We start from the raw sequence: 24,894 nt of genomic DNA on the forward strand, positions 1-24,894 counted from the left end.
GTGCTGGGGGCACCTAAGGCCAAAGTCTGCTCTCTTTTGTTCAAAAGGGAGAGGACAAGTGACAAGTGGCCAGGGGAACGTAGCTCTCAGCAAAGACTTTTTTAGTGTTACCCAGCAGGAAGGAATGAGAGACGGGAATGCAGGTGTCTCCGAAGCACCCCAATCAACTTTCACGCTGGCAGCAGTCCACTCTCATGGGGAAAATAAAGCTCAAGGAGGGAGAGCCTGGCCCAAGGTGACTGTGGGAGACATGACAGGTGCCTGGTTCATGGCCCTCAGGTCTTCCCACTGTCGTACTCTGAGGACGCCTCCCACAGCCTGTGCCCCATCTCTTTGCCTGAGAGCTTCTAGTTGAGGAAAACCATGCTGCTGAAGTCTTGGGGTAAGCCAGAAACCCTGGTGAACTAACATCCCCAGGAGCAGTTCTCAACCAATGACCCATGGGACTTGGTGTTGAGCATACCGGCTCCCCAGTGCTCTAAACTGGCTCCTAGAGTTTCCCACATGGGGTTAACCTCGAGTTGCCCACAGTGAGACTCACTTGACAGCTCACCCTCTACTGGCCATTCTCACTCCCAGTCTTGTTTTCTCACTCCTTCGTAATTTCCAATTTTCCTGGGATTATCTCCAAGACAATCCACTTGTATTCAAATCTGTATTTTAGCATCTATTTCTGGGGAAACCTAAATTAAGAAAATTAAATAACAAAAAGCAATAGAGTCCATCCTTAAACCAGTTTTCCTGCCTCCAAGTCTAAAATATTTTTTGCCTTCCTTGTCATTGCTACTTTCTCCCAGCAATTTAGACTAACTAGGCCATTTCTAAAAAGACGGTGGTTTAAAATTATGAGTGTACCAGCTATAGGGTGACTGAACATCCCAGTCTGCCCAGGACTAAGGAGCTTCCCAGGAGGCGGGAATTTCAGTGCTAATACCAGGAAAGTCCTGGGCAAACAGGAATGAATGGGTCACCTAGCCAGCTACCCCCTCCTCCAAGTGGAGAGCCATATAATTCTAAGATTAGAGATGCCAAGCTCCCATGCTTCACAAATAGGTACATTCCTTAAAACATTTCAATAGTTAAGTGTTTGGGGTTTCCCAAGGTGTGGCACTCAGGGCCCAAGTGGCACACAAGATGATTCTACCAGTTATATGTTTATTTCACTATGTCGGGAAAAATTTAGCATACCAAATTTGTGATTTTATACACATTCTTTTTTGTATTTTTTCACTGATATATATTATATATTCATATACCATGTAATCAGCCAAAGTGTCCCATCAGTGGTTCTCAGTATCAACATATAGCTGAACAGTTATCATCACAATGACTTTTTTCTTTTTTGTGAAAAATAACATATACAAAAAAAAGCAATAAATTTCAAAGCATACTGCAACAATTAGTTGTAGAACAGATTTCAGAATTTGGTGTGGGTTACATTTCCACATTTTTAGGTTTTTATTTCTAGCTGCTCCAAGACATTGGAGATTAAAAGAAATATCAATACAATTATTCAGCAATCATACTCTGACTTTAACATTTTTAAACCCTACCATCTCTGAATAACTCCACCTTCTCCTTTGATCTTTCTCACACTCTTTAGGTGTATTGGGGCTGTGCTCATTCTAACTTTTTCATGTTGGAAGGGGCTGTCGATAATATGGGATGGGGGATGGATCTAGTTGATGTTCTGGAGAGGCTGGTCCCTCTGCGTTTCAGGACTTACCTGGTCTAGCAACCCATCGGGAGGTTGTAGGTTTCTGGAAAGTTATCCTAGTGCATGGAGCCTTTGTGGAATTTCATATATTGCCCTAGGTGTTCTCTAGGATTGGCAGGAACGGTTTTGATTGGGGTTTGGCAAGCTGTGATAAGCAGCAATGTCTAACTGAAGCTTGCACAAGAGTGACCTCCAGTGTAGCCTCTCAACTCTATCTGATCTCTCTCAGCCACTGATACCTTATTTGTTACACTTCTTCTCCCGGTTTTGGTCAGGATAGCATTGTTGATTCCACGATGCCAGGGCCATGCTCATCCCTGAGAGTCATCTCCCACACCGCTAGGGAAACTTTCACCCCTGATGTCATGTCCCATGTAGGGGGGACTATAGACGTTCTTATTAAGGAGATTGAATATTAAGGAGGATTAGAATTTAATAGGCATTTAGTTTCATTTTTTTAATGAGTTAATTTAATGGAAATAGTAGACATTTTGTACATGTCTGACAAAAAAAATCTTGAAAAACTTTAGGAAAGCTGGACTATAGTCCAGTTAATACTAAATACAGATAATACTAAATGTCATAATTTGTATCTTTTTTAGGTTAATTAAATGCAATTGTTTACTGTGTGAGGTGGATATCTAATTGACCATGTCCTTAAATAACCAGTCTTCTCAACCTGTTAAAGATACAAGTTCCTATTTGTCAGGATCACAGACAACTGAATCCAGTGATATCTGGTGGCATAAAACAAAAAGCTCATTTCAGTGACCCTATGTATTGGACCCTTCCTACACGGGGATAGAAAGATTTAAACTATTGAGTAACTTCTGGATGCCAGATTTTGGGCTAGGCCAGGGACATCGAGGCAAACTACTCTATTGCTCATTCAGAAAATAGGTATTGCACACAAGTACCCTTGTGCCAGAGGCTCTGCCAGGCCCTTTACCCAACAGTGAGAAAAACAAACCTGCCCTTGGGGAGTTTTCGATCAAGTAGGCAAAATAGACATCAATTGCATAATGTACACAAATAAATATGCAATTATTGTAATTGAGGTAAAAAAAAAATTGAACATGCTACTTAAGATGTGCAGGGAAATATGTATTTTCATTTTCTAGAACTGATCTAATCCTGCTCTCAGACCTCTAGGTCAGTGGGATGGGGGATGTTTAGGGAGGATGTGCAGAGATAAAAATTTAAACTTGCTAATTAAGGTGTCATTCCTTCTGATTTAAGTGCAGCTTCTCCAAGTTTAAAATAGTATCTTTCAAATAAAGTATTTTCTCTTTTAGCTAAGTGTTGCATTTTTCTGCCCACCCCTACTAGCTACAATCAGCTTTCCTCTCTGACACAGGATCTGGTTCTTTCAAAAATTAATAATCCAAGAAGAGGCCCTAATGATCACTCCCTATGGCTGTCCTGCTGCCAGTAGCTGCCCTCCATCTTCCTTGGTTTGCCATTTCTGCCCCAGCCTCACCCTTCTGGCCTCTGGATTTACTGGACACACTTCACATAGAGTCTTCACATAGCGGTGACCACAACTACCACACCACACAGGTTAAAAGGTCACTAATTTAGACTTTACCATTCTGATAAAGTATATAAAGCATCTTTGTTTTCTATAGCTACCTATTCTTGCTCTAGAGCTTAGCTTCCTTTCCAGGACAACAGCCATGAGGCACATGTGACTATTTCTATTTCAAGATTTTTTAAAATTTAAATTCAGTTTCTCAATTACACTCATCACATTTTGAGTGCTCAAAAACCCCCAGGGGCTACCATCTCAGATGGCCAAGATACAGAATATGTCCATCATCACACAATGTTCTGTTGGACAGTCCAGATTTGCAACCCACGGTAGAGAAAAAGCAAACAAACTTGTCTCTTAAGATATATCCGTCTCTTCTAGTTTGAAGACAGTCTCTTCCAATTTAATACACTTTGGGGGAAACTTGACCTTTCAGGGTTTCTCCTCATTCCTTGTCCACCTGATGGTGTCTTGATGTAAGTCTCTCAGGAACTCACCTAAATATTGAAGGGAGTGTTGGACACCCATAAGCCCTGGGACTAGGGGAATTGAGACAAAAGTTTATCCAGATCTCCTGGGACAAAGAGGAGTCCAAGTGACAAAGGGTCATGACATTTTATAGGTGAGGAAATTGTGAGTCAGAAGTCACAAGCCAGTTAAGGGTAGAATCAGAATTCAAGCTAATTCTCCCTGCCTGTGAGACCTCAGCCTCTCCACTCCATTTCACTCCTCATATTCTTTACAGGACAATAAATCTCCTTGCTGAAGGACACAATCCAACTTGGTTTGGATGGTCACTCCAAACATCTTCAAGGGGGCGCTTCTGCCAATTTGCCATTGGTCATCTCAGTAAGGACAGGGAGCTGTGAGCAGTGGCTCACAAAGGGCTTTGGGTCAGCAAGAGACAGATCAGAAGCCAGCAGTTAGTGTGGCCCAGGAACCTCATCATGGGTTTACTAGTTGAAGACAGTGGCACCTGGTTAGCCCCAACTAGGACCGTTGCTCTCAGGATTCTTCCCCATCCCACCAATTTTCCTACTGCCAAAAACCTTAACATACATTAGACTTGCCCAAACAACAACCAGAGATCCTCCTGTTGGACCTGCAATTCTCAACAATTTGCATATCAAGCATGGCACTAAGAGCTTCCCAAGATCATTATCTCCTGGCCCTCACCATAGCTCTCTGAGGTAGATTCTCTTATTAGCCTCATACATAGATGCAGAAAAAGGTCTGGCATTTCAGTCATTTGCCAAATTGCAAACACAAGACTGTTTGATATCAAAACATGTTTTGCCACTAATGGAAGCTAAAGGAAATCAAAATGACCTTTGGAGATGCACCTCCGAAGAGAGGTAAAACCTGGGGGAAGAAATCCTGGCTGGCCACTTTCTGACTGTGTGACCTGGAGCATGTTATTTAGCCTCTCTGAATCCACAGCTCCCCACCTATAAAATGGACATGGTGATACTTGTTCACCACTCCAACCAGGTTAGTGAGAATGACAAATGGAAACACATAGAGTTCTTTGGCAACGCGCAACATAAACTGATATTGGACAGCAAGAGCAAAAGGTAAACTCATTAGGAGATTATTGGGGAGCCTATGGAATTTACAGGAAAGCTGTAAATTCAGGCAAGGACAAAGGTCAGGAATCAAGGCCGGAATTAGTACAGAACAACCACCAGGGTCCATTGCCATTGGCCCATTTTTCCATCTCTGACTCTCCCCACTCAAGATTCAAAGTCTTGGTCCCTGCAGCTGTGTGTCTGAGTGGCTGCACAGTGACCCTCCACCCTCCTGCGAGGGGCATGGAGTGGGGGCCCCACTGTCTGTAGCCCTAGGGGCTGGGAGCTTGGGGGTGCAGGTGGCGGCGCCCGGTTGCGGCTCACCAGCCCTACTCTGCTCTTGGTGCAAAATTCACAGACAAACATGAATGGATAACAACAGAAAATGGGACTGGAGCAGTGGGAATCAGCACTTTTGCACTGGAAGCTTTGGGAGATGTCATTGACTTTAGTCTTCCCAAGGTAGGACAAAATTGAACAAACAAGAGGAGTTTGTTGCCTTGGAAAGTGTGAAAGCTGCTACTCTATCCAGAGAAGTAACAGAAAGTAATGAAGCACTTGCAGAAAATCCAGGACTTGTCAACAAATCTTGTTACGAAGATGGCTGGATGATCAAGATGACGGTCACCCTTCAAAACTTGATGAACTGATGAGTGAAGAAGCATACGAGAAATACATAAAATCTACTGAACAGTGAAAGTGGAACCCCCAGATAAACTAGTCTGAAACAACTTAATCCAGCAATATTTTAAATTACCAGTGGATGGAAATTTATAATAGCAACTTCTAGCAATACCAGGAGGAAAACAGAAACTACTCTTTCCAAACACACTATTGAAAGAAAATCCTCCTTAACTTTCTAATGATACCAGATAAACACAATTTGCATCTTTTTCACACCACCCAATGATTTAAACTAGTTATTACAGTCAGAATATATGAAATTATCTGAGGTAAAAAACTACTTGTAGAAATTATGCAATTCACAGGTAACACTGTTAACTTAAGCATCCCATGATATGGTAACTTGCGTACATCAATCCCTGGATTTATGTCAAAAGACTTTCATATTTTTGTTGGAAAATAACAGGGAGCAGAGATGAGTTTCTGTTCGTTGTACACTGTCAGGTGCCGGTGCTATTTTCATACAGTGAAACAGCAGCCTTGCAGCAAAAGAAGAAATCCTTTAATAACAACAAAACATTCCATTTCTCCATTAATTATGCATTTTGATTTGATGTTAATGTTTCATTCAGTGATTCTGCTATTTGTGGAAATGGCAATTTAGTCAAAATCTGATTTTTCTTGGTTAAACATATAATTGCCTGATTTAGAAAAAAATAGATTCAAAGTCCTGGGTGAGAAAGTCTGATTCTCTTAGCTTAGGTTGCTTTCCCAACCTTGGCTGCATTGGAATGAGAGGAAGGCTTTGAAGGTACCACTTTTGGCTATAGAGTAGGAGATCAGAACACTTTGGTTGGCTGTTCTCACAGGGTAGAGACAATTTCTGAAAAAGAAATCAGGAGATTGTGAGAAGACCGAAAAGAATGCTGGGAGGGGAAAAAGTGACTAATGTCAACTAACTGTGCAATTTACCTCCTCTTATCCTTAGCAGAGTTCAAATAATGAAAAATAGTAGCGCAGAGGTTAAGACATCAAACTGCCTGTGTTCAAAAGCTAAACCTGCTACTTACTAGCTGGGTTACCCTGACAGGCACTTAATCTCTCTGTGGTCAGTTTCCACAGCTATGAAATAGCCAGAATGATGACGATAACCTATCTCTTAGGGTGTCATGAGGATTAAATAAGTTACTATATGGCAAGTGTTCAGAATCGTGCCAAGCATTCAGTAAGCACCAGGACCATCCCAAGACATGGGGCGATAAGGGCCCTGGGCAGGTCCAGTCCTTGGAGTACCTTCCAGGAAGAGTTCTTGGTGTCCTCCTGGAGTGGGAGTAGGGAAGGATCAAGGCCTACAACAGTATCAAGGTGGGGTGCCTAAAACCAACCAAGATCTTGAAGATCCCTCATGGTTCTTCCCTTCAGGGTGCTCTCCCACCATCTGCCCCATTCATGATGTCAACCAAATGCCTGAGGAGCTCTGAAATCCAAGTGTGATGTGGCCACATGATGGGACAAGGCTGGGCCACTGACATGCTGCTTTGGATGACTCTCACTCATGTGTTGGACACAGGACAGGTTCAGGGCTCTGGGCTATGGATGGTCTACCATGAACCCTTAGGCTTGAGCCATGTGGAGGCCCATGCCAGCCTCTCACCCAATGTGTGCGCATCACAGTGCGACATTCGGCCTCTAGCCTCTGAGGTCAGCAGGGGCTGCAGCAGCCCTCCTCTACCCTGGGCCTTCCCCACCCCCACCCCTGTCATTCTGTGTGGTCACCTGCTCCCTCGACAGACCCCACACCACATGTCAGGCAGTCCTCTGGGGTACCCAGCCTGTCTCCTCTAGGGCCTTTCCAGACCATTGCTCCCAACACAAAGGGCCTTTTCAACTGATGTCCGAGCCTGCCTCTGACTGATATGGTGACACTGATGTGCTTTCCTGTGTATCTTAAGCCTTGTGCGAATGGAAACACTCTCACTGCTCAAGGCCTGTCCCCTGTCCCCCATGGCTAGCAGTGTGTGAAAGGCAGGTATGAAGTCAATATTCTAAAGAGTCCGGGAGAAGACATGACTGGAAGATGTGTTGTCCTACAGGCATATCTAAAATTTCAAATGGCGACTCCAACAGGACCAGAAAAATTAAGTATCTATCATTCATGTCTTCCCGCATACTCTGGGTAAGCCTTGCATTTGTGGTCAGCATCAAGGAAGCGCAGTCATGCCAGTGTTAATGGTGGGTTTGATGGAAAATGCAGCATCAGTGTGATGATGTTCCCAATATCAAATAAACGACACTGGGGAGCTGCGGAGACAAGAAGGCCCACGGTGTCTCGATGCGACAGGTCCCAAAGAGCATGGTGTCATGAGGAATAACCACATAGCTGCCTTGTCCTCATGGATGGAGACATGAAGTTAGCCAGGAACAGTGCATTTGGCAGTAAAGAATGTGTAGAGATGGTTTCAGGCCCTGAACAGGAAACAATGGTGCCAAATACTATGAAAGAATCTTTGCCTGCTCTGGCTGCACAATAAACAAATGCAAAAGTAACTCTTCTCTACCCATTATTCAAAATCTTCATTGATAAATCACCATACCTCATACAGGCCCATGAGTTTTATAATATATTTCCAATCAAATTGCTTAAATAAACAAAGGCCGCAGGACACTCTAGGGGTGGCACTGCCAAATGGTTCTTAATATATCTGAAGAAGCTGAATATCAGGAAGAAATACTTGAAAGGATGCTTACTTAATGGTATTAAAATGGGTATAGTGATTTAAAAAATAAAAAACAGGGCAGGCCACAATGGCTCAGCAGGTAGAGTTCTCACCTGCCATACCAGAGGACCTGGGTTTGATTTCCGGTGCCTGCTCATATTAAAAAGAAAAAAAAAAAAAAACACCCCCTCCATTTCCTCAATTTCTAATTTTAACCATCTCTTTCCACACCCCATACTAGACACCACTGGCTGATTATCAGAAACATTTGGAGAGTTTTGCTTTGCTTTGTTTTATTTAATGAAGTTCCCAAATCATATTCTCTGGGGAATGAGGGGGGGATAGAGGTAGCCCCAGAATCTATATTCTTAAGAAGTCCCTAGGTAGTTTTGCTGAACAGCTGGATAAGGGAAGCCTGGCTCAACATATTTCAAGTGCAAAGAAACAGCATCCGCTTCTCTGGAGGTTTTTCACTATTTTGGTTTCCAGATTATAGCAAAAAAAAAAAAAAAAAAGATTGCCAACCTAGGCTTTAATTCTCAGTTTATGCTAAACTTAAACCCAAAGCTTTCTGCCAAATTTATAAACCATATATAGCAAAAATAAATAAATAAATACATAAGCAAATTATATAATTTTGGGGTGAGGAAATCCCTGGGCTTCTTGATTCTTGTATGATGTTACTGATGACATAAGAATATAGGCAGATGATTATGCCTTTTAAAGGCTAAATAGCAGATCATGTGGCTAGGATAAATGGCCATTTAGTTGTGATAGGAAATGTTCTTATTTAGGCTCCAAATGGCATTAGTTACGGCCTGAAGACCCAAATACATAAATTTCACCATCATCATTTATAAAATGCCTCTACTGAAGCCTAGGCCATACGAAAACGCATAGGTGGCTCTTTAAGAGGAAATACTTCACACCTCAGCAGAAATAATAATATTCTGAAGTTTTTAAAATGCAACTTAGAACATAACAGGTATATGCATATACTTGACTTTCTTTGAAAAGAAAAAAAAAAGCCATTCCAAGAAAAATGTCTTTTTAAGCCCAAATATAAAGGCTGAGAAATATTAAAAGATTATTTATATATGCTGCTTTGCTTTTTATACAAAAACTAAGAGTGCAAGAAATAAAAATTTTTAACTGCATCCAAATTAAATGTTGAAATATGCCCCAAAGAAAATTTGAAAAATGTGCAGACAATAAGATTAACGTGAGAAGTTCTCCTACTTCTGTGAATTTATCCAAGAAGAAGGGGGTAGGAAGGAGAAAAAGAAGCAGCCACCAAATTTGTCACGTAAAAAGGACCATTTTTAAAGCTGAGAAAATTCATATTTGGTTATGTTGTGAATATTAAAACCAAAATGTAGAAAGTCACCTCTGAGAAATGTTTTCAATGTTTGACTGACAATCTCTGAATAGTCCATTAAAACATGGATTGAATTTCAAAATGAGTCAGCATTGCATGAGCTAAACCTGTAAGATGGACTTGCCATTTTAAATTATATGATATGTTACTAGCAACGTTAAGTGTATCCAACATATGCCTCTAATTTTCGCCTACACAGCTGAAAAATAATAGGTAGCAAAGGCTTTTAAGAAATACACATTTATATAAGTTCCATTTTCTTTTCTCATTATCTATTGATGCCGTATCTCAGATTCTAATACAGCAGTTGTTTTGATGACACAAATTACACACAAACTCACTATTTTCCCCCAGTCTTGCCTGTCATTTAAATTCCAAAGTAAAGAAAAAGTTCCTTTAAATGAATTGTAAAACTTCCTTCCCCTTCTGCTTATGTAAAAAAGCATTAGGAACCTGACAAGAGAAAAATACTAACCGTTCCATAGTTATTTGTAAATATCGTGTTAGTGAAAAAGAGCCGTACAGTACTGTTTTTTTAAGTCTAGATCAATAAGCATCACCCAGTGTAAAAACTGCACCATCTTATCCATCATGCTTAGACTTGGGAACGAGCGTGAGATTTGTAGAGTAAAATCTCCTTGAAGAATATTACTCTGGGTAAGATTTGGTGTGCATGAGTTAATAAATTTTTTTGCCTGGATGGCCCTTAGGAATTACCCTTCTCTCGGAATTTTGGTGTTGTTTTTCCCTCTGCCTCTCCCTCATGGATTTGAACCTGGAAATAGCATCACTCTTGAGCTCGTTAGTTTGATAAACTGGCCTCAGCGTGCTGTGACAATGGGTACCTCCAGCACAGAAGCATTTATGAGTCTCTAGGGGATTCTGAAAAGCACCAGGAAGTGTTTAGGTACTGAATCACAGCCAAGTATTCTGAATCTTTAATTTGTTTTTCCTATGAGGATGTCAGCATTAAAATATAGAACATGCTTTTCACACTTGGTGTCTATTATGTGTAAAGCATTCAAGAGCTTCTGAGCTAGAATTACCTCCATTCCGGGCAAGAGGGCAGGCAGAAACTCCAAGGAGCATTAATAGTTCCTTTACTGGTTTTCTTTTGCATTTTCAACCCAACCATATAATAAAAATGACTAAATGCTAAACCTGAGCCTCGGGATGCTAAATCCATCGCATTTTTTTATCATTTTTATCCATGCAGTGTTCTCACCTTTGGTGGTTTAAATAATGCATGTTGAAATAAATTCAAAAGATAACTAGTTTGCTTTCCAGATATGGCATTCCATCATCCAAATAACTGGGCAATTAGGACCTAGCAAATCTTCAGGATAAATGATTTCTTTTAAAGATGGTTTAGATTACAGTTAAAAATTAAAGTTCACAGCAAAAACAGAAAAAAAAAGAATGTTTGTAAATAAGACTTTAGAACTGAAATTTGGGTGTCAGCAGCATTTTTGTTTAATTAATTTTTGTTTTCAATTAAATACATTTACTACTTATGCTGGGATACCTCAGACAAACTCTGGGGGGGAAAGAGAGATATAAACATATTCTCACAAATCTTAACTTTACCTATCTTTGTTTACTGACTGGAACATATTTATAAAAGAATCACCCCTACAAGCTCATATTCCTATATGATCTGCATACAAATAAAAATATAGGTATGAAGATATTAAATGTACCAAATATGCAATATCAACAAATTGGAGACAATTGTCCATCAACAAGGAAATGATTATTAAATTTTGATTAGAGTCATATAATATACAGAATGCTTTGCAGCCATTTAAAAAAATCAAGTCAATGTATGTATACTGACTGGAAGTTTATCCATGATATACCATTGAATGCAAAAAGCATTTTCATTCAGCAAATATAGTAAGATATCATTTATAAATAAGTATTCATAGTTATGTCTGACCATTGTTTGGATTTTTTATAGCAAGAGCACATTCATTCACTCACTGCATTTTTTTTCACTGTTTTATTTTTAAAAGAGTTCTGTTAAGAGTCCAGAAGGATATTAAACAACTTGTTAGCGGTTATTGCGGTAAGCACAATGTGAGAGAAAGAACTTTCACTTAATGTGAGAGAAAGAACTTTCACTTTTTACTTTACCCATGTCCATATTATTCTTCTTAAATCAATGATCCCATATTGCTTTAAATGATATTCACTTTGTCTATAACTGGTTTGACAAAGAATGAAAGAATGTCGTTTACATCCAGTATAAGGGGATAATACTAGAAGAAGTGTGAAGATCAGGGAAAAGGAAAAACACACAAACATCTAGCAAAAGAAAAGTATTTTACAATATTATGAGTATTATTAATAATAATGCATCTAACAGGCAAAATGTGCTTAAAATATTTCAGCTGATAGGTTACAGAAATTGATATTTTTCTAGAACACACTTCTAATTTATACGTCATGAGACTTACAAACATTTGTGTTCTTGCATCCAATATTTCCACTTATAAGAATTCAGCAGAAGAAACTGATCAGAGATAAACATTGACATGTATGACATTTAACCTCACAACACTACTTTAGAAAGCAAAATGTAGGAAACAACCTAAATATGTAGTCAGAGAAGATTAGGTAATTAAATTAAATTATCATTATCATTATCAGCAGCAGCAGCAGCATTATTAATCTTATGTAACTTTTATTGATTACTTACAATATGCTAGGCATTGTTCCAAGGGACTAGTGTAAATTCACTCATGTACTCTTTATAACAGCCCTATAAAGAATGTACTGTTACTTTCCACCTTTCGCAGGTAAGGAAACAGACGTATGAGTCATTTAGATAACGTGCCCAAAATCCATAGCTAGTAAAAGCATAGAACAGGGATCAGACCCATGCAATCAAGACTCCAAAGCTGCATTCTAATCCAACACACTACTGGTCTACCTTCCTTCCAAGGTAGCCATTAAAGATTGTGGAATATTTCTCACATGGGAAAATATTTATGATTTCTTGTTACATACAAATATAGATTACAACATAGTGCATATAATAGGATGATATTTAGGTAGTACATACTCACACAGAAACAGAAGAAAATCTGGAAGAAAATATACCAAAATGTCAGCTGAGATTATTTCTGGGAAGTGGAATGAATATTCATACTTATGCTATTCTGATTAATCTGTTTTTTTATTAGCATGTATTCCCTTTATTATCAAAACTAGAAGTTATTTTTAATCATTTAATGTATGTTTCATGTCATAATATATTGAACAATTATGGAAGATGGAAATTGTATAAATCATAAAATATGACCCTAAATTTTGAGATCCCGATTCCCCGCATCAGTCAGCCTTTCCAGTTGATGTCCTGGTCCGCCTCTGACTGACATGGTCTCACACACACACAAGCATATAAATACATGCACACACTCATGCACAAACACAAAGACATGAACTTCTCTAACTGTACTGAACACCAAGTACCGGCCTGCTTAAAAGGAAACTCCCAAGTAATACATTCCAGAAGGAAAGTAAGCATCACTTTAGAGGGTAAACCTCAGTTCTGAGAATATACTTAATATTTTCTGCACACTTCCCCAAAATTAATAATTACACATATTAGAAAGGAAGCAAATTACTATTTTGACACAAAATTAATTTGACATTTATTCATTGTTGCGAAATTATTGTTGACACATAGTCACACTTTAATGTGCAGATGTCAATAAGGCAGGCCAAGGATGGGGATTTTTAAATAGTTTCAAAAAGGAAAATAATTAATTTTTATGATTGTTGCATAAGCATCGCATTAAGTGTCAAAGTAACACATTGGAGGAATTCAAATGGCTTCATAAAATCTGAAGGGAGGAAAGTCATAATTATACATATTGAAGAATGATCGACTGTTCTTTTAACAGAATTCCTTTGCTGAAGATTAACGAGCATTAGTTTTTGCCAGAATTCTCCAAAATGTGTGCCATTGGTAGAGCAGCGATAAATATGATTCTATTTTAATAGTTGTGTTTATTTTAATGTAGCTTAGAAATAAATGTTCCCAACACACCAAGCCCAAGGTACCACCAACACCATTACATATGATGAAGCTCTGTTGTTTTTTTTTAAGTTCATGTAAATAAAAATATAACTTAGTCATGGTACAAGTATCATGTGAATTGTAACAGGCAATGTCAGGTCCCATTTTGCTACACACAGTCCACCTGCGAGCTTCTGCTCCCACAGCCAGCACTCACCGCTGCGTGTCAGCCTGCACCCTCAGGCTGCTAGAGGCCAGTTTGCCTTGGGTCAGGGAGAGCTAGAAAGGCCTTAACCAGTGCCCTTAAACCGTGACCAGCAGATGCATAGTCCAGCAGATATATAATGCCATCCATCTGTGTACTTCAAAATTTTTTAATAATCAGATTTTCTTTAAAAAACTAAAAAATAAAGAGGTGGAATCATTTTGATCATATATTTGATTTAACCCATTCTGTTAAAATATTACCAACATGCAATCAATTTTAAAACTGACTAAAGAGGTTATATTACATTCTTTTTTTGTGTGCAAAATATTCAAAGTCTGGTGTGTATTTCACACTACACATTCGACTTGGACCAGGCTTGTTTCAAGGGCTCAGTGGTCACATGTGGCCAGAGGCTGCCACATTGAACAGCACAGTTCTAGATGACTGAGTGAGACCTCCACAATCCACAGAGCTGCCCTGAGGGACTGAACCAAAGTTTCCTTCTGTGGGACTTTGTTTCATATTTCAAGCGTGCTTGGCCTCCTTCCCTGTCACAAATCCCTGGTCTGCAACAGTTTCCCTGGGATCATGTTCTAATAAATAACTCTCACACAGTCTTTGTCTCAGGTTCTGCTTCTAGGAACACAACCAAAGATGTGGCTGTAGCAAAAATTCTGAAAGTGGTAAGCAAGTGATAAAACATTAGGAAACTCTAGTTTCTGTGATCTTTTATCAAAACCTGTGGATCAAAGATTGCCCTAAAAATTATCTTGGCACTTATTGTTGTGCATTGATATCTGATTCAGATCTTTCATCATGTGTATCTTTGGCGATTTGCATGCATTTGGAGTTACTAGTTCAGACTCTGTCCCTAAACTAGCCATTTGGATTTGGAGAAGTTACTTTCCTTGGCACTCATTTTTTTTTTTTGTAAATCTATCTACTGTCTTGCTGCTGTGTGTGCCAAGGACCCACAACATCAGCATTACCTTAAGCTTCTTAGAAACGCAGGACCCCAAATCTACTGAATCAGAATCTTCACTTTAATATTATCCCCAGGTTATTTGTATACTCAGAAAAGTTTGCAAAGCAATGATCTACAGCACTTTCTTATTATCTTTTTGTAAACCATGACCAGATTTTTAGATAGGTTGAAAAATCCTGGGCACACATAAGGTTTATTTTGTTTGTTTTAATTTGTCTCTTTTAGGAAAGTATTTCCTCCTCTCTCTCTCCCATACCCTTGATAGCTTATCGTCTGCATTTCCTCAACATTTACAATAATTTTAAGAATTTAAGAGTAATTTTCTGCAATTTGGGTTTCTAAATAATAGTTCTCTTTCTCATTTTCAAAATATAAAAGTATGTAATATTGAGAATGAAGTTCCCTACTGTACATCCTATATAAGTCAGGATTTTCAGTTGCAAGCAACAGAAATCAATTCAAGATAACTTATGCAAAAAGTAAATTGATTGGAAAAATATTGAGTAGCTTACAGAATGAAAAGCAAACTAAAGAATCAGACCCCAAATCAGGGGAATTTCAGGAAGTCTAGGTGAGCCACTTATCAACTTATTGACAAATTCATCCTTCACTACCTGCTTGCAATAATGGAACTGCGCCCTTTAAGCATTTCTGTTTGCCAGGTGACATAATGTTAAGCTTTGTTATTAATGAGCGCTAGAGGGATGATGTAGGAAGAATGGGCTTCTCCTCCTGGTTCCAGTGCCTCCTTCTTCTTCTTCTTGTTCCTACTGCACAACTGCAAACATCACATGTTGGGCTGGGGGAAGGATAGGGGATATATCCAATGGCCCTCTGCTGCAACTGCCCGCCAGATTGCAGATTTTACAGTCCCTGGTGCACTTGGACTGTGCCCCAACCTCTCTTGAGACAGCCCACCTGATATGGACACAACATACCTCCACAGGCCACATGCCACTCTGCCTAGATTGGGCTCCTGACTTCCCAACCTTCACTGCACACCCACTCACCAGCTCAGCCTGTTGGTACTCTAGAGAGCTGTTTTCGGCTTGCCCAATGACTGTGGATGAGCTCTATAATGGACAACCCAGAACATTTCTCTTCCATCCAGTGGGCTGCAACCACACCTTTTTCCAAAGAGGTCTGAAACCCAGTCTTGGGGAGGGACACTGTGTGGTGGCTTGGAGTTCTATAGCCCAGAAAAACATGTTCTTATTCTAAATCCATTCCTGTAGGTATGAGTTCATTGTAAATGGGACCTTTTTCAGATGTAAGGTGTAGTTTAGGTATAGGCAACTGAGCCAGGATAGTTCTCAGTTCTATTACTGAAGGCCTTGTAGAGAAGGAATGATTGGGTTCTACCCTTGCTCTCCACCAGGGCACAGAGAGAGACAATGAGCACACAATCAGCCTCTTAGCTTGGGGATGGACATCCGCCTTGATTGATAACCCTACCAGAAATTAGAGAAAACTAATTTTTCTGAAGAAAACATTATCGTTACCATGAAAATGTGGAATATATTCTGGGCACACAGAAAATCATAAATATTCTCCACAAACACATACTTTCCCCCCAAGATTTTGCTAAAACTTACCTAAGTGTGTGCCCCATCCCCTGCCCCAGTTAAAAATCTCAGTTCAAGATCATCCCTAAGTTTCCATTAAGTTGCACAATTATTTATTTTTATTTATATTTGATTCCTTAGTTACTGGGCATTTCTTTCTTATGCATTCAGGAGACTGAGAGAAATTAGTGAGTATATTTTGTTTTGTTTAATTCCTTCAGTCAGGTCTCCATTTCCATTCCATTTCAGTTCAGAACATAATATCAGGCACTATGGGAAGGAAAAAGAGAAATCGAAGAGTCCTCAGTTACATAAAATCTTGCCTTTCCCAAATTTTATTTTTAACAAAGAAGTTTAAAACTATTTCTTTTTATTTGTGTCTCTTTTGTTTCTTACCTGACCATAAACATTTTATGAGGGATTGGTCAGCAGAACAGATGCCAAGATGCCAATCTATACTAGAGCTCAGACGTCACCGTAAGTGTGTAGAGGGTAGAAAACTCCTCCCAGTGACTCTTCTCCTTAGTTGAAAGAGCAGCTTTGATAAGGGACTTGAGGTGGGAAGCAGGGCATTGTGGCACCTTCCATCAGTAAGTCACCCAAAGGTCATAACCTGCCCTCTTCTCCCCAGCCTTGTGACCTGTGATGTTTTGAAGCTGTATGCACCCCAGAAAAGATCATGTTCCTAAATTTAACCCATTCCTGTGAGTGTGAACATTGTAAATAGGATGTTCTGTTGTGTAGGATCTCACCTTGAGATGTGACCCACCTCATTCAGGGTGGGTCTTAATTCCTTTCCTAGAATCCTTTCTAAGAAGATAGAAGACAGAGAAAAAAAACAGCCAAATAAGCTGAGAGATGGAACAAACAGAAACTGAAAGCAACAACAGAAGGGAGAGACAAGCAGAAGTCACCATGTACCTGGTCATGTGACAGAGTTGAGGATCACTGTAGCCAGTCTTTGGGGAAAACATATTGTCCTGTTGATGCTTTAATCTGGACACTTTTGCAGCCTCAAGACTGTAAACTTGTAAGGTGATAAATCCCTATTGTAAAAGCCAACCCATTTCTGGTATATTGCATTTTGTCAACTTCAGCAAACCAAAACATGACCCCATCCAATAAAATGTAAGGAGAACATCAAGAAAAGTTTTTTTTCTCCTCCAATAAAATGAAAAAAAGGCACATTAAGATGTTTCTTCCCAACTTATTTATGCCCATCTATGAGCACAGTGTTATGAGGAATTAATGGAAATAACTAGGGTCATTCTGAAAGAAAATGAAAAAAAAATAAAATAAACCAAATGGTAAAAATCCGGGACTTCTGGAGAAGATGGCGGCTTAGTAAGATGCACGGGTCTTAGTTCCTCCTCCAGAACAGCTACTAGGGGAGTAGAAACAATACAGAACAGCTCCCGGAGCCATGACAGAGATCAACAAGACAGCGTACCCCATTCTGGAATGGCTGACTGGCTGGGAGAACCCAATCCAGTGAGATTGCTGAGGGGCGCGGGCTTCCCCGGGCTGGGGCAGCAAGCGGCCGGAGTCCCTCCCTTCCTCCTTCCCGGACCAGCTGGCAGAATTGGGCAGGCGGTCCCCTCAAGCCGCGGCAGCTGGTGCCCCCACCACGCGAGGCCCCCCGGACCAACTGAGAGAATTGGATCGGAGATCCCAAGGCCGCGGAGAATGGTGACCGGGGTTCCTTCCAAACACATGGCTTCCCAGTCCGGCTGGGAACAGTGCACTCTCCCAGGCCGCGGCGGCTGGCACCCTCCCGCCACGCTTGGTGCCCCGGGCCGCCTAGGAGATTCAGACGGGCGCTCTCCCGGGCTGCGGCGGCTGGCAAACCCTCCCCGCGTTCGGATCCCCGGGCCGGCTGACACTCTTCCAAGCCACTTCGGCTGGCGAACTTCCCCCATGGAGAGAGTTTTCCAAAGTTAAAGGACCCACACCACCTTTTACTGGTGGGACCCACAGACAAACGAGTGCCATGAGCGTCACCTACTGGGCAGGATAAGAAAAACAGAACCCAGAGATTTCACAGAAAAATCTTTCAACCTGTTGGGTCCAACACCAAGGGAAATCTGACTAAATGCTGAGACACCAGCAGAAGATAACGGATCACGCACAGAAAATTGAAATATGGCAAAGTCAAAGGAACAAACCAATAGTTCAAATGAGATACAAGAGCTGAGACAACTAATGCTGAATATACGAACAGAAATGGAAAACCTCTTCAAAAACGAAATCGATAAATTGAGGGAGGACATAAGAAGACATGGGCTGAACAAAAAGAAGAAATAGAAAAACCGAAAAAACAAATCACAGAACTTATGGAAGTGAAGGATAAAGTAGAAAAGATGGAAAAAACAATGGATACATACAATGATAGATTTAAAGAGACAGAAGATAGAATTAGTGATTTGGAAGATGGAACATCTGAATTCCAAAAAGAAACAGAAACTCTAGGGAAAAGAATGGAAAAATTTGAACAGGGGATCAGGGAACTTAAGGACATTATGAAGCGCACAAATATACGTGTTGTGGGTGTCCCAAAAGGAGAAGAGAGGGGGAAAGGAGGAGAAAAACTAATGGAAGAAATTATCACTGAAAATTTACCAACTATTATGAAAGACCTAAAATTACAGATCCAAGAAGGGCAGCGCACCCCAAAGAGAATAGATCCAAATAGGCATTCGCGAAGACACTTACTAGTTAGAATGTCAGAGGTCAAAGAGAAAGAGAGGATCTTGAAAGCACCAAGAGAAAAACAATCCATCACATACAAGGGAAACCCAATAAGACTATGTGTAGATTTCTCAGCAGAAACCATGGAAGCTAGAAGACAGTGGGATGATATATTTAAATTACTAAAAGAGAAAAACTGCCAAACAAGACTTCTATATCCAGCAAAATTGTCCTTCAAAAATGAGGGAGAAATTAAAACATTCTCAGACAAAATGTCACTGAGAGAATTTGTGACCAAGAGACCAGCTCTGCAAGAAATACTAAAGGGAGCACTAGAGTCAGATACGAAAAGACAGAAGAGAGAGGTATGGAGAAGAGTGTAGAAAGAAGGAAAATCAGATATGATGTACATAATACAAAAGACAAATTGGTAGAGGAAAATATTATCCAAACAGTAATAACACTAAATGTTAATGGACTGAATTCCCCAATCAAAAGACATGGACTGGCAGAATGGATTTAAAAACAGGATCCTTCTATATGCTGTCTACAGGAAACACATCTTAGACCCAAAGATAAACATAGGTTGAAAGTGAAAGGTTGGGAAAAGATATTTCATGCAAATAACAACCAGAAAAGAGCAGGAGGAGCTATACTAATATCCAACAAATTAGACTTCAAATGTAAAACAGTTAAAACAGACAAAGAAGGACACTATCTACTAATAAAAGGAACAATTAAACAAGAAGACATAACAATCATAAATATTTATGCATCAAACCGGAATGCCCCAAAATACGTGAGGAATACACTGCAAACACTGAAAAGGGAAATAGACACATATACCATAATAGTTGGAGACTTCAATTCACCACTCTCATCAATGGACAGAGCATCTAGACAGAGGATCAATAAAGAAATAGAGAATCTGAATATTACTATAAATGAGCTAGACTTAACAGACATTTATAGGACATTACATCCCACAACAGCAGGATACACCTTTTTCTCAAGTGCTCATGGATCATTCTCAAAGATAGACCATATTCTGGGTCACAAAGCAAGTCTTAACAAATTTAAAAAGATTGAAATAATACACAACATTTTCTCGGATCATAAAGGAATGAAGTTGGAAATCAACAATAGGCGGAGTGCCAGAAAATTCACAAATATGTGGAGGCTCAACAACACACTCCTAAACAACAAGTGGGTCAAAGAAGAAATTGCAAGAGAAATTAGTAAACACCTCAAGGCAAATGAAAACGAAAACACAACATATCAAAACTTGTGGGACGCAGCAAAGGCAGTGCTAAGAGGGAAATTTATTGCCCTAAATGCCTATATCAGAAAAGAAGAAAAGACAAAAATGCAGGAATTAACTGTCGACTTGGAAGAACTGGAGAAAGAACAGCAAACTAATCCCAAAGCAAGCAAAAGGAAAGAAATAACAAAGATTAGAGCAGAAATAAATGAAATTGAAAACATGAAAACAATAGAGAAAATTAATAAGACCAGAAGTTGGTTCTATGAGAAAATCAATAAGATTGATGGGCCCTTAGCAAGATTGACAAAAAGAAGAAGAGAGAGGATGCAAATAAATAAGATCAGAAATGGAAGAGGAGACATAACTACTGACCTCACAGAAATAAAGGAGGTAATAACAGGATACTATGAACAACTTTATGCTAATAAATACAACAGTTTAGATGAAATGGACGGGTTCCTGGAAAGACATGAACAAGCAACTTTGACTCAAGAAGAAATAGATGACCTCAACAAACCAATCACAAGTAAAGAAATTGAATTAGTCATTCAAAAGCTTCCTAAAAAGAAAAGTCCAGGACCAGACAGCTTCACATCTGAATTCTATCAAACATTCCAGAAAGAATTAGTACCAACTCTCCTCAAACTCTTCAAAAAAATTGAAGCGGAGGGAAAACTACCTAATTCATTCTATGAAGCCAACATCACCCTCATACCAAAATCAGGCAAAGATATTACAAAAAAAGAAAACTACAGACCAATCTTCCTAATGAATATAGATGCAAAAATCCTCAATAAAATTCTAGCAAATCATATCCAACAACACATTAAAAGAATTATACATCATGACCAAGTAGGATTCACCCCAGGTATGCAAGGATGGTTCAACATAAGAAAATCAATTAATGTAATACACCATATCAACAAATCAAAGCAGAAAAATCACATGATCATCTCAATTGATGCAGAGAAGGCATTTGACAAGATTCAACATCATTTCCTGTTGAAAACACTTCAAAGGATAGGAATACAAGGGAACTTCCTTAAAATGATAGAGGGAATTTACGAAAAACCCACAGCTAATATCATCCTCTATGGGGAAAAATTGAAAAGTTTCCCCCTAAGATCAGGAACAAGACAAGGATGTCCACTATCACCACTATTATTCAACATTGTGTTGGAGGTTCTAGCCAGAGCAATTAGACAAGAAAAAGAAATACAAGGCATCAAAATTGGAAAGGAAGAAGTAAAACTATCACTGTTTGCAGACGATATGATACTATACGTCGAAAACCCGGAAAAATCCACAACAAAACTACTAGAGCTAATAAATGAGTACAGCAAAGTAGCAGGTTACAAGATCAACATTCAAAAATCTGTAGCATTTCTATACACTAGTAATGAACAAGCTGAGGGGGAAATCAAGAAATGAATCCCATTTACAATTGCAACTAAAAGAATAAAATACCTAGGAATAAATTTAACTAAAGAGACAAAAAACCTATATAAAGAAAACTACAAAAAACTGCTAAAGGAAATCACAGAAGACCTAAATAGATGGAAGGGCATACCGTGTTCATGGATTGGAAGACTAAATATAGTTAAGATGTCAATCCTACCTAAATTGATTTACAGATTCAACGCAATACCAATCAAAATCCCAACAACTTATTTTTCAGAAATAGAAAAACCAATAAGCAAATTTATCTGGAAGGGCAGGGTGCCCCGAATTGCTAAAAACATCTTGAGGAAAAAAAACAAAGCTGGAGGTCTCGCGTTGCCTGACTTTAAGGCATATTATGAAGCCACAGTGGTCAAAACAGCATGGTATTGACATAAAGATAGCTATATCGACCAATGGAATCGAATAGAGTGCTCAGATATCGACCCTCTCATCTATGGACATTTGACCTTTGATAAGGCAGTCAAGCCAACTCACCTGGGACAGAACAGTCTCTTCAATAAATGGTGCCTAGAGAACTGGATATCCATGTGCAAAAGAATGGAAGAGGACCCGTATCTCACACCCTATACAAAAGTTAACTCAAAATGGATCAAAGATCTAAACATTAGGTCTAAGACCATAAAACAGAGGAAAATGTAGGGAGATATCTTATGAAACTTACAATTGGAGGTGGTTTTAGGGACCTTAAACCTAAAGCAAGAGCACTGAAGAAGGAAATAAATAAATGGGAACTCCTCAAAATTAAACACTTTTGTGCATCAGAGAACTTCATCAAGAAAGTAGAAAGACCGCCTACACAATGGGAGACAATATTTGGAAATGACATATCAGATAAAGGTCTAGTATCCAGAATTTATAAAGAGATTGTCCAACTCAACAACAAAAAGTCAGCCAACCCAATTACAAAATGGGAAAAAAGACTTGAACAGACACCTATCAGAAGAGGAAATACAAATGGCCAAAAGGCACATGAAGAGATGCTCAATGTCCCTGGCCATTAGAGAAATACAAATCAAAACCACAATGAGATATCATCTCACACCCACCAGAATGGCCATTATCAACAAAACAGAAAATGACAAGTGCTGGAGAGGATGTGGAGAAAGAGGCACACTTATCCACTGTTGGTGGGAATGTCAAATGGTGCAACCACTGTGGAAGGCAGTTTGGCGGTTCCTCAAAAAGCTGAATATAGAATTGCCGTATGACCCAGCAATACCATTGCTAGGTATCTACTCAGAGGACTTAAGGGCAAAGACACAAACGGACATTTGCACACCAATGTTTATAGCAGCGTTATTTACAATTGCAAAGAGATGGAAACAGCCAAAATGTCCATCAACAGACGAGTGGCAAAATAAACTGTGGTATATACATACGATGAAATATTATGCAGCTTTAAGACAGAATAAACTTATGAACCATGTAATAACATGGATGGACCTAGAGAACATTATGCTGAGTGAGTCTAGCCAAAAACTAAAGGACAAATACTGTATGGTCCCACTGATGTGAACTGACATTTGAGAATAAACTTGGAATATGTCATTGGTAACAGAATCCAGCAGGAGTTAGAAATAGGGTAAGATAATGGGTAATTGGAGCTGAAGGGATACAGACTGTGCAACAGGACTAGATACAAAAACTCACAAATGGACAGCACAATAATACCTAATTGTTATGTAATTATGTTAAAACACTGAATGAAGCTGCATCTGAGCTATAGGGTTTTTTTTTTGTCTGTCTGTTTGTTTGTCTTTTTTTTTCTTTTTCCTTTTTTTACTATTATTATTATTTTTATTTTTTCTCTATATTAACATTCCATATCTTTTTCTGTTGTTTTGCTAGTTCTTTTCCTAAATCGATGCAAATGTACTAAGAAATGATGATCATGCATCTATGTGATGATGTTAAGAATTACTGATTGCATATGTAGAATGGAATGATCTCTAAATTTTGGGTTAATTTCTTTTTTTCTTTAATTAAAAAAATCCCATGTGTAAAGTAAGTTGGAGTAGAAAAATGGGAGAAACCTAGACTCTGATGACACATTAAGCATTAGATTTCCAAAGACAGTTTACTTATGTCTAGACTTCTTGTGTAATCAATCACAATTATTTTAAAGTTTGACTTGACCATTAATCAAGTTTCCTGTTACTTGTAGGCAATGGAATCCCCAAGGGTCTACATGGATTTGAATAGTTTCAGAAAGACTGGCTGCTGCTGCCTTCATTATTCTTTCCTCCCTTCCAGCTCTTAGACTTACCTCCAAATAAATCTTGGACAAATATTCTCACAATTGGTCCTCCCTCCCCATCTCTAGGTGGGACATGACTCCCAGGGCTATAAACCTCCCTGGTAATGTGGAACAGAAATCCTAGAATGAGCTGGGACTCAGCATCAAGGGATTGAGAAAACCTTCTTGACCAAAAGAGAAAAGAGAAAAATGAAACAAAATAAAGTGTCAGTGGCTGAGAGAGTTCAGAGTCGAGTGGTTATCCTGGAGGTTATTCTTATGCATGATATAGATATCCCTTTTTTAGTTTAAGGTATATTAGAGAGACTAGAGGTAAGTGCCTGAAACTGTAGAGCTGTGTTCCAGTAGCCATGTTTCTTGAAGATGACTGTATAATGTGCTGGTTTGAAAGGATGTATACTCCCTAGAAAAGTCATGTTTTAATATTAATCCCATTTTGTAAAGGCAGGCGTTTCTTCTAATCCCTATTCAGTACTGTATGTTTGAATCTATAATTAGGTCATCTCCCTGGAGATGTAATTCAATCAAGAGTGGTGGTTAAACTGGATTAGGTGGAGACATGTCTCCACCCATTTGGGTGGGTCTTGTTTAGTTTACTGGAATCCTATAAAAGAGGAAACATTTTGGAGAATGAGAGAGATTTTGAGAGAGCAGGACGATGTAGCCATGAGAAGCAGAGAATCCACCAGCCAGTGACCTTTGGAGATGAAGAAGGAAAATGCCTCCTGGGGAGCTTTGTGAAACAGGAAGCCAGGAGAGAAAGCTAGCAGATGATGCTGTGTTTGCCACGTGCCCTTCCAGATGAGTAAGAAACCCTGACAGTGTTCGCCATGTCTCTTCTCACTTGAGAGAGAAACCCTGAACTTCATGAGCCTTCTTGAATCAAAGTATCTTTCCCTGG

General features: G+C 39.3%; 2 long non-coding RNA genes across 2 annotated transcripts in view; both read right to left on the bottom strand.

Annotated features, from left to right (window-relative positions):
• The window catches only part of LOC143644649 (uncharacterized), an 86,254-nt gene that overhangs the window by 4,153 nt on the left and 57,207 nt on the right, over window positions 1-24,894 (bottom strand). The gene's annotated exons all lie outside the window — the stretch shown is intronic.
• On the bottom strand, window positions 16,417-17,794 carry LOC143644658 (uncharacterized). The gene is made up of 2 exons (XR_013156810.1): window positions 17,242-17,794; window positions 16,417-16,590 (listed from the first exon to the last, which is right to left on the bottom strand). It is a non-coding gene; the product is annotated as an uncharacterized LOC143644658 (long non-coding RNA).

Source organism: Tamandua tetradactyla, chromosome 1 (genome assembly GCF_023851605.1).
Source record: "Tamandua tetradactyla isolate mTamTet1 chromosome 1, mTamTet1.pri, whole genome shotgun sequence".
NCBI classification, from domain to species: domain Eukaryota; kingdom Metazoa; phylum Chordata; class Mammalia; order Pilosa; family Myrmecophagidae; genus Tamandua; species Tamandua tetradactyla.